The sequence below is a fragment of the Rhinoderma darwinii genome, chromosome 8 (genome assembly GCF_050947455.1).
Source record: "Rhinoderma darwinii isolate aRhiDar2 chromosome 8, aRhiDar2.hap1, whole genome shotgun sequence".
NCBI classification, from domain to species: Eukaryota; Metazoa; Chordata; class Amphibia; order Anura; family Rhinodermatidae; genus Rhinoderma; species Rhinoderma darwinii.
In genome coordinates this window covers 18460585-18468763 of record NC_134694.1, presented here as the reverse complement: position 1 = coordinate 18468763, position 8179 = coordinate 18460585, and the positions used below count along the sequence as shown (strand labels likewise).

General features: G+C 41.3%; 1 long non-coding RNA gene across 1 annotated transcript in view; it reads right to left on the bottom strand.

The window, feature by feature from the left end:
• Positions 1 to 3971: 3971 nt before the first annotated feature.
• The window catches only part of LOC142659350 (uncharacterized), a 162421-nt gene continuing 158213 nt past the window's right edge, over positions 3972 to 8179 (bottom strand). The window contains exons 7-8 of the long non-coding RNA XR_012850312.1: positions 7250 to 7279; positions 3972 to 4742 (exon numbers count right to left, since the gene is read on the bottom strand). This is a non-coding gene — a long non-coding RNA (uncharacterized LOC142659350). The remainder of the gene's footprint in view (positions 4743 to 7249; positions 7280 to 8179) is intronic.

Here is an 8179-nt window from a genome sequence, read left to right as displayed (position 1 = left end):
CTATGTCTTGACTTTATTTTCTAGTGATTTTGCAACTCATTTGATAAATATAAGTGTGAGTTTTCATGGAAAACACAAAATTGTCTGGGTGACCCCAAACTTTTGAACGGTTGTGTATATATTTATTTATACAAAAGAAAAGCAAGCTGCTGAAAAATAGCCGGTCTGCCTGTGTAATTCATGTGCTGGATCAGGCACTGAGCTGTCAAGGGCTTGAAATGACAGCCAGATGACAACAGGAAATATATCAGCATATAATCAGGAGCTGACATAGTGCCATATCTGATCCCCTGGTGTTCAGGGATGAGTATGCAGACAGGTCGGAAGACAGTGGTGTAGATAATTCCTCTCAGGTCCCAGTTCTGTGTCTTGTCAGTCCTCTGTGTCTTTGTCCCTCTTACCTGCTTTGATACTGCAGCAGCACTCCTGTCTTTGAAGTCATAAGCTTCTCTGAGTGTGGAGGTGCTGACAGTGCAATAGGTCCTCACTATTAAAGATAAATGCTGGCATTTGTGGACGTGGAGTGTCTAGAGACACAGTAGTGTGGGCGTAGAGCTGGAGGTCACATCTAATGCTCTGTGTTTTTATGCAGCTAGCACACATTGGCGACCCCTGGCCCTATCCGCAGCTTCCGCCCCCGTGTCAGCAGACGCCTTACAAGTATATAAAACATCGCTGTATGTATAAAGGCTCATTATAGGTGAAACAACAAGAATATATAAGGAAATGGCTTGAATAGCTTCCTTTAGTAGTGACTCAGTGGGGAATTCAATTCAGTGACCTTGTGACTATCACAAAATTTCCATCTATAACAGAATTATTGTTATAGTCCCAAGGTTGATTCAGACTTTTTCTCCCCCATGGGGAATGATTTATGTCACATTGAGTGAGTAGCGCTGTGAGTTATTTGGAGTTATCTACGGTAACTGTACCTAAAATTGTGCTCAGCTTAGTACAGAAGTAAAACCCTTGGCTCAGCAATGAGCAATTAGATATGGGATTACTATAGCAGCAAAGGTAGTAATAAAGAACAAACCAATCTATAATGAAGGACCCTCTGAAGTGTATAATGAGCATTTCCCAGTCAATCTCCATGCATTATTAATATACACACACGGTATACTTATTTCTGTGCATAGATCCAAAGATGAATTTACGAATGAAAACATTGGGTTCACATATGGCATGGTGGTTTGGTTGTTTGGTTAAATTTTTACCTCAGAATATTTAGATTAGTTTTAGATCATGACATGCTTTTTTGTAAAGATGTGGTAACTTTATCTCAAATTACATCTGCAGTTCTTAAGGGGGTCCTCTACAGATACAGTTTTACCAGCATTTCTTGAACTACAGTCCATATGTCCTATTGTTTCATTTGGATGTTAAAAAAAAGTGGACGTCTTCTGCTCGGGACCCTTTCTATGTGCTAGAATGACCGCTCTGTAAGGGCATGACCACACGTAGCGGATTTGCTCTGGAATTCCGCTGCGGACACTCCGCAGCGGACCCGCTTCTCCATTGCCTTCCACAGCTTTTTAGTAGGGTTCGTTTACATGTTACGGACAATTCCGCTGCGTAGCTTAGGCTGCGGTGCGGAATTTGGTGTCCGCAGCATACAATGGTTGTTGCGGACGTGTGGCGGACTCATTGCAGAATTTCTCCATTGACTTCAATGGAGATTCTAAGTTCCGCAATGAAGTCCGCAGATGTAATGTAGATGTTATGTGTGCTGCGGAGCGTATTGGTTTTTAAACTTGACATTTCTTCATTCTGGCTGGACCTATGTGTATTTCTAGGTCTACAGCCAGACTGAGGAAGTCAATGGGGCTCCCATAATTATGGGTGACTACGTTTGTGCACCCGTAATTACGGGAGCGTTGCTAGGCGACGTCAGTAAATAGTCACTGTCCAGGGTGCTGAAAGAGTTAAGCGATCGGCAGTAACTGTTTCAGCACCCTGGACAGTGACTACCGATCACAATATACAGCAACCTGTAAAAAAAATAGAAGTTCATACTTACCGAGAACTCCCTGCTTCTTCCTCCAGTCCGGCTTCCCAGGATGACGTTTCAGTCTAAGTGACGGCTGCAGCCAATCACAGGCTGCAGCGGTCACATGGACTGCCGCGTCATCCAGGGAGGTCGGGCTGGATGCCGAAAGAGGGACGCGTCACCAAGACAACGGCCGGTAAGTATGAAATTCTTTTACTTTTACTAGGGAAAGTACTGTCCCTTCGCTCTATCCTGCACTGATAGAGAGAAGGGAAGTACTTTCACCTCAATACGCAGTGGCTAGTCCGCATCAATTTAATGCCAATTTTGGGCAGATCCGCCACAGTATCTGCAACGCAGATTCTGTGCGCCATTGATGTGGACAGTTGCGGAAGAATTCCGCTACGTGTGGCCATGCCCTAAGAGTGGCTCCAACTCTGGCAGACCCAATGCTGTCCATGCATTATATGGACGGCCATTTATTTGAATGTCAGTCATTTAATGCTACATTTCTCCGCTACAGGTAAATGCTACAGTGCCTCACTGCAGGGGAAACGTGTGGCTGGCCGTGGCTTCACCCAATGATAATTTATGATCGCTGGTGGGGTATAGAGTAAACAGACCTGTGGCGATGAGCCATCTTCTTTTAAAAATGGGGTTGTCTCAGCATAGACATTGGTAGCACATTCCTTGTTGTTGTCGAACGACTGTTGTGACATCAGACGATTGCTAGAACAAACTAGCAGCAGTGTTAGGAAATCACAATGCCAATTCATCCCCTGATGGCTGATAAGGGGTTTTTCCATAATCAATATTTGTCACTTATCCACAGGATAGGTAATAAATATCTGATCACTGGAGGTCCGACTTCTGGGACCCCCACCGATCACAAGAACAGGCTAAGGCTTCGTTCACATCTGCGTCAGGGCTCCGTTCATTTGTTCCGTCTGAGCTTTCCGTAATTGGAACCCATGAACGGAACCCTGACTGAAACAAACGGAAAGCATAGGTTTCCGTTTGCATCACCATTGATTTCAATGGTGATGGATGTTTAAGGGTTCGGTCGTTTTGAAGGAATGAATAGCGCAGTCGACTACCGTATTGATTCCGTCAAAACGATGGAACCCTTAACCCCTTCCCGCTCCTTGATGTATTATTAGGTCATGGTAAGTGCATTCTTCATACTCCATGACCTAATAGTACGTCACGGGAGGATCGGCCATTTCGGCCGTCCTCCCAGCACATACAGGAGCTGTGACAACTGCTGTTTTGTACAGCAGTTGCCGCAGCTCCTTCAGCGGGGACCGATCGCGGTGTCCCCGCTGATTATCCCTTAGAAGCCGCGTTCAATAGCGATCGCGGCTTCTTCGGGGTTAAACCACCATAGTTGGCCTCCGGCTATGTCATCAACGGAAACCTAGTGGGTCCTGATAAAGTCACTATGCTTGCTGTCACCAAGTAGCTGACAGCTCTAATACACTGCACTACGCATGTACTGCAGTGTATTAGAATAGCGATCAGGGCCTCCTGCCTTCGAGTCCCTTAGTGGGACAAAATAAAAAAGTTTAAAAAAGTTGTGTAAAAATAAAATGTTTAAAAGTAAAAATCCCCCTTTTTCCCTTTCAGTCCTTTATTATAATTTTTTTTTTTAATAAACTATACATAATTGGTATCGCCGCGTCTGTAACGGCCTGAACTACAAAAGTATTTTGTTATTTATCCCACGCGGTCAACACCAATAAAAGAAAATAATAAGCCATACCAGAATCACAATTTTTTGGTGATCGAAAGAAACTACAGTTCGTTACACAAAAAACAAGTCCTCACACGGCTTTCTTGATGGGAAAATAAAAAAGTTATGGCTACACAATAAGTAAATGATTTTCTATAAAACGTATTTTATTGTGCAAATGCCTTAAGACATAAAAAAACTAACATATGGCATCGCCGTAATCGTTTCGCCCCGCAGAATAAAGTGAATATGTCATTTATAGTGCACTGTGAACGCTGTAATTTTTTTTTTGTAAAAAACAATAGTAGAATTTCTGTTTTTTAGTCACCACGCCTCTTAAAACAATAGAATAAAAACTGATCAAAACGTCCCATGCACCCCATGAAAACTACAATTAATTCCTCAAGGGGTCTAGTTTCCAAAATGGGGTAATTTTTAAGGGTATCCCCCTGTACTGGTACCTTAAAAGCTCTGCAAATGCGACATGGCTCCCAGAAATCAATCCAGCAAAATCTACATGCCAAATAGCGCTCCTGCCATTCTGAGCCCTGCTGTTTGTCCAACCAGCAGTTTATGACCACATATGGGGTATTGCCGTAATCGGGAGAAATTGCTTTACAAATGCTTGGGTGATTTTTCTCCTTTATTCCTTGTAAAAATTAAAAATGTATACATTTTATCGTAAAAATTTGATTTTCAATTGCACAGCCAAATTCCACAAAATGCAGCAAAAAACCTGTTGGGGTCTAAATGCCCACTAGACCCCTTGATAAGTTCCTTGAGGGGTGTAGTTTGCCAAATAGGGCCACTTTTGGGGGGTTTCCACTGTTTTGGCACAAGACTTCTTCAAACCGAACATGGTGCCTAATAAAAAGGAGGCCTCAAAATCCACTAGGTTCTCCTTTGCTTCTGAGGCCGGTGCTTCAGTCCATTACCGCACTAGGGCTACACGTGGGATATTTCTAAGAACGGCAGAATCTGGGCAATAAGTATTGAGCTGGGTTTCTCTGGTAAAACCTTCTGTTTTACAGAAAAAAAAATGGAATAAAAAGGATTTTCTGACAAAAAAAAAGAAATTTATAAATTTCACGTCTACTTTGCTTTAAAGAGGCTCTGTCACCAGATTATGAAATCCCTATCTCCTATTGCATGTGATCGACGCTGGAATGTAGATAACAGTAACGTTTTTTTTTGTTTTTTTTAAACGATCATTTTTGGCTGCGTTATGAGCAATTTTATGTCTATGCAAATGAGCCTTTCTAATGGACAACTGGGCGTGTTTTCTCTTATTTCCAACTGGGCGTGCATTGTGTTTTTAGCAACTGGGCGTGTTTACTTCTTTCACTGCACAATCATACTGTGCTGTGGATCATGCTGGGCTGGAACAATGAGAAGTGCAGGACACTGATTAGTCACTGATTGGTCAGCCTCATACACTCCTCTGTACAATGCCCAGTTGGTAAAAAGTAAAAACACGCCCAGTTGTCCATTGAGAAACTCATTAGCATAAATCTAAAGTAGCTCATAACTTGCTCAAAAATGATTGTTTTTCAAAATAAAAACCACTGCTGTTATCTACATTACAGCGCCAATCAGATTATGTAGGAGATAGGGCACTTATAATCTGGTGACAGAGCCTCTTTAAATTCCTGTGAAACACCTAAAGGGTTAATACATTTTCTAAATGCTGTGTTGAATACTTTGAGTGGTCTAATTTCTAAAATGGGGTGTTTTATGAGGGCTTCTAATATATAGGCCCCTCAAAGCAACTTCAGAACTAGACTGGTACCTAAAAAAAAAGAGGCTTTTGAAATTGTATTCAAAATATGAGAAATTTGCTGCTTATGTTCTAAGCCTTGTAACGTCCTAGAAAAATAAAAGAATGTTCAGAAAATGATGCCAATATATAGTAGACATATGGGAAATGTGAACTAGTAACTATTTTGGGTGGTATAACTATCTGTCTTACAAGCAGATACATTTAAATTCCGAAAAATTCAATTTTTTACACATTTTCTCGAAATTTTGCTATTTTTCACAAATAAACACTGAATATATATCGACCAAATTTTACCACTAACATAAAGTCCAATGTCTCATGAGAAAACAGTCTCAGAATCGCTTGTATAGGTATAAGCATTCCGAAGTTATTACCACATAAAGTGAAATATGTCAGATTTGAAAAATGGGCTCTGAGCTTAAAGGCCAAAACTAGGCTGCATCCTTAAGGGGTTAATCAACGGTGACAAACGGAAACCATTTGCATCCATCACCATTGAAATCAATGGTGAAATCAATGGTGATGCAAACGGAAACCTATGGTTTCCGTTTGTTTCAGTCAGGGTTCATTTCATGGGTTCCCCTGATGGAAAGCTCAGACGGAACCCACGAATGGAGCCCTGACGCAGATGTGAACGAAGCCTTACCTTGTTGTTTTTGCGAGCCCCATAGGAATGGAGCCATAGTGCGCATGTTCGGCCACCGCTCCATTCATTTCTATGGGGCTGCTGAAGTAAGCGCGTGATGGTCAAGCATGGGCACTACCGCTCCATTCCAATGGGGCTCCCAAGAACGGCAAGGTAATCCCGTTCTCGTGATCGGTGGGGGTCCCAGCAGTCGGACACCAACCGATTAGATAATTATCACCTTTCCTGTGGATAGGTGATACGTAATGATTATGGGAAAATACCTTTAATGCCCAACCCTGCAGCTACCACTTTATTTTAGCTATTGGCAGGGTTTGCAACGGTCGGTCCGCCGATGATTGCGCATTGGTGGAAGATCCTAGTGCTCTGCTACTAATGTCAAAGCTGAGACAACCTCTTTAAGAAGTAATTTTAGATCAAAGTCAGGTGTTGTTGTGAATTTTGTCAATGGAAGTCATTATGCCTTTGAAGGTCTCAAGTGGTTGCATATGTCTACCATTGACCCTCACTAAAAGAAATTTATTTTGCGCGATTTACGTTTTTTTTGTATACACTTGTATTGAAAAGTGTAGTTGACTGTAGTAGACGCTCTTTTGTCATAGGTCTGACTAATAGAAGTCTGCAGGCACATTAGACGTATATGACGCCTGGTTTGCTCACAAATTTCCTGAAGAAGACAATGTCCATGTAAATGCCGCCCCTATTATTTATGAAGAGTGGATGTTAATATCTATGTCCTGTTCTGAATAAACTACTATAGTATACCTGATCTGAATAACAGCTTTATATTAAACAGGCCAAAACACTGGTTCCTTATCTCAGCGAGACAGAGCGTACGCTTTCCCGTAAACCATTTTACACTAATACATAACAATAAACCTGACATCTTAATTGCTACTTCTCATCCAAAACGTAATTAAACTGGTTACCGTAATTTGTAATAAACATCCTATAATGGTCACTAGAAAATAATTCTTCTCAATCTCTACATTATTACCGTTATTCTCTATTTATAAAGCCAACTCATCATCTACAAAGCTTTTCCGAGGGAATTATGGCAAAAAAGACGCAGTATTACGCAGTATTAGCACGGCGACTTACCTCACTAGCAGCATAATGATAGCATCCCCCCTAAAATAAAATAAAAAATGATAAATGAATATAACTCCTTGAGTCATAGTAATACACTGCTGTTCCTCACTCATATCTGTTCATGGAAAAGCTAGGTGACAATATGGCTGCCATTACAGCTCACACAGGGTTCTCAACCAGCTTTACTTCCTGAATAGCAAATCTGCCTAGTTATGTAGTGATAGATTATTGGAGAATTACTACATAACTGGAAATATTGGCTGTTTACTATTTTGGGAAAGTTCACAACCTCTGCATGAGTTCTGATGGCCCCCCATATTGGTTGTCATCCAGCTTTTCCAGAATAAGACAGAACTAAAACTAGTGAATAGTATTGTGATCAACTTGACAGGACACGATAGAAGCACTATAGGAGCACTATTAGGCAGGGGCGGATAATGATTAAAATCTAGAATGGGGGAAGGAAAAAAGTGGCGCTGTCACCATAGTCCTTTCTCTAAAATCTGCCCTGTATTATGGGGCATCTGTGGGATTTTTCTTAAGATTTCTCTGGATAGACACAATGAGGAAGCCATCATTGTTAGCGTTGATTTCTTTCCCCATTTGCTGATCATCGATTTTCCCCAGTACATTTTCTTTCACATGCACGTGTGGGTATAATCTGAGCCTTTGTGGACCATCTTTTTGCATCATAATAGATTACTATTAAAGCAATGGGAAGCTGAAGAAACAGTACAGACTAGCACGGGCAAAGTTTTTTTCACTTAAAAGCGCAAAAAGCATCCAAAACAGCTTCCATTTGAAAAAGTGCATCCAAAATCAGCCTGAACAACAGACTGATTTTAGGGATAGATTTAGCGACTTTTTTCATCTTTATCAAAATTCTGTATGAACAAACCCTTACTATACCTCCATATGCCTCTGATTTCATACAGTCAG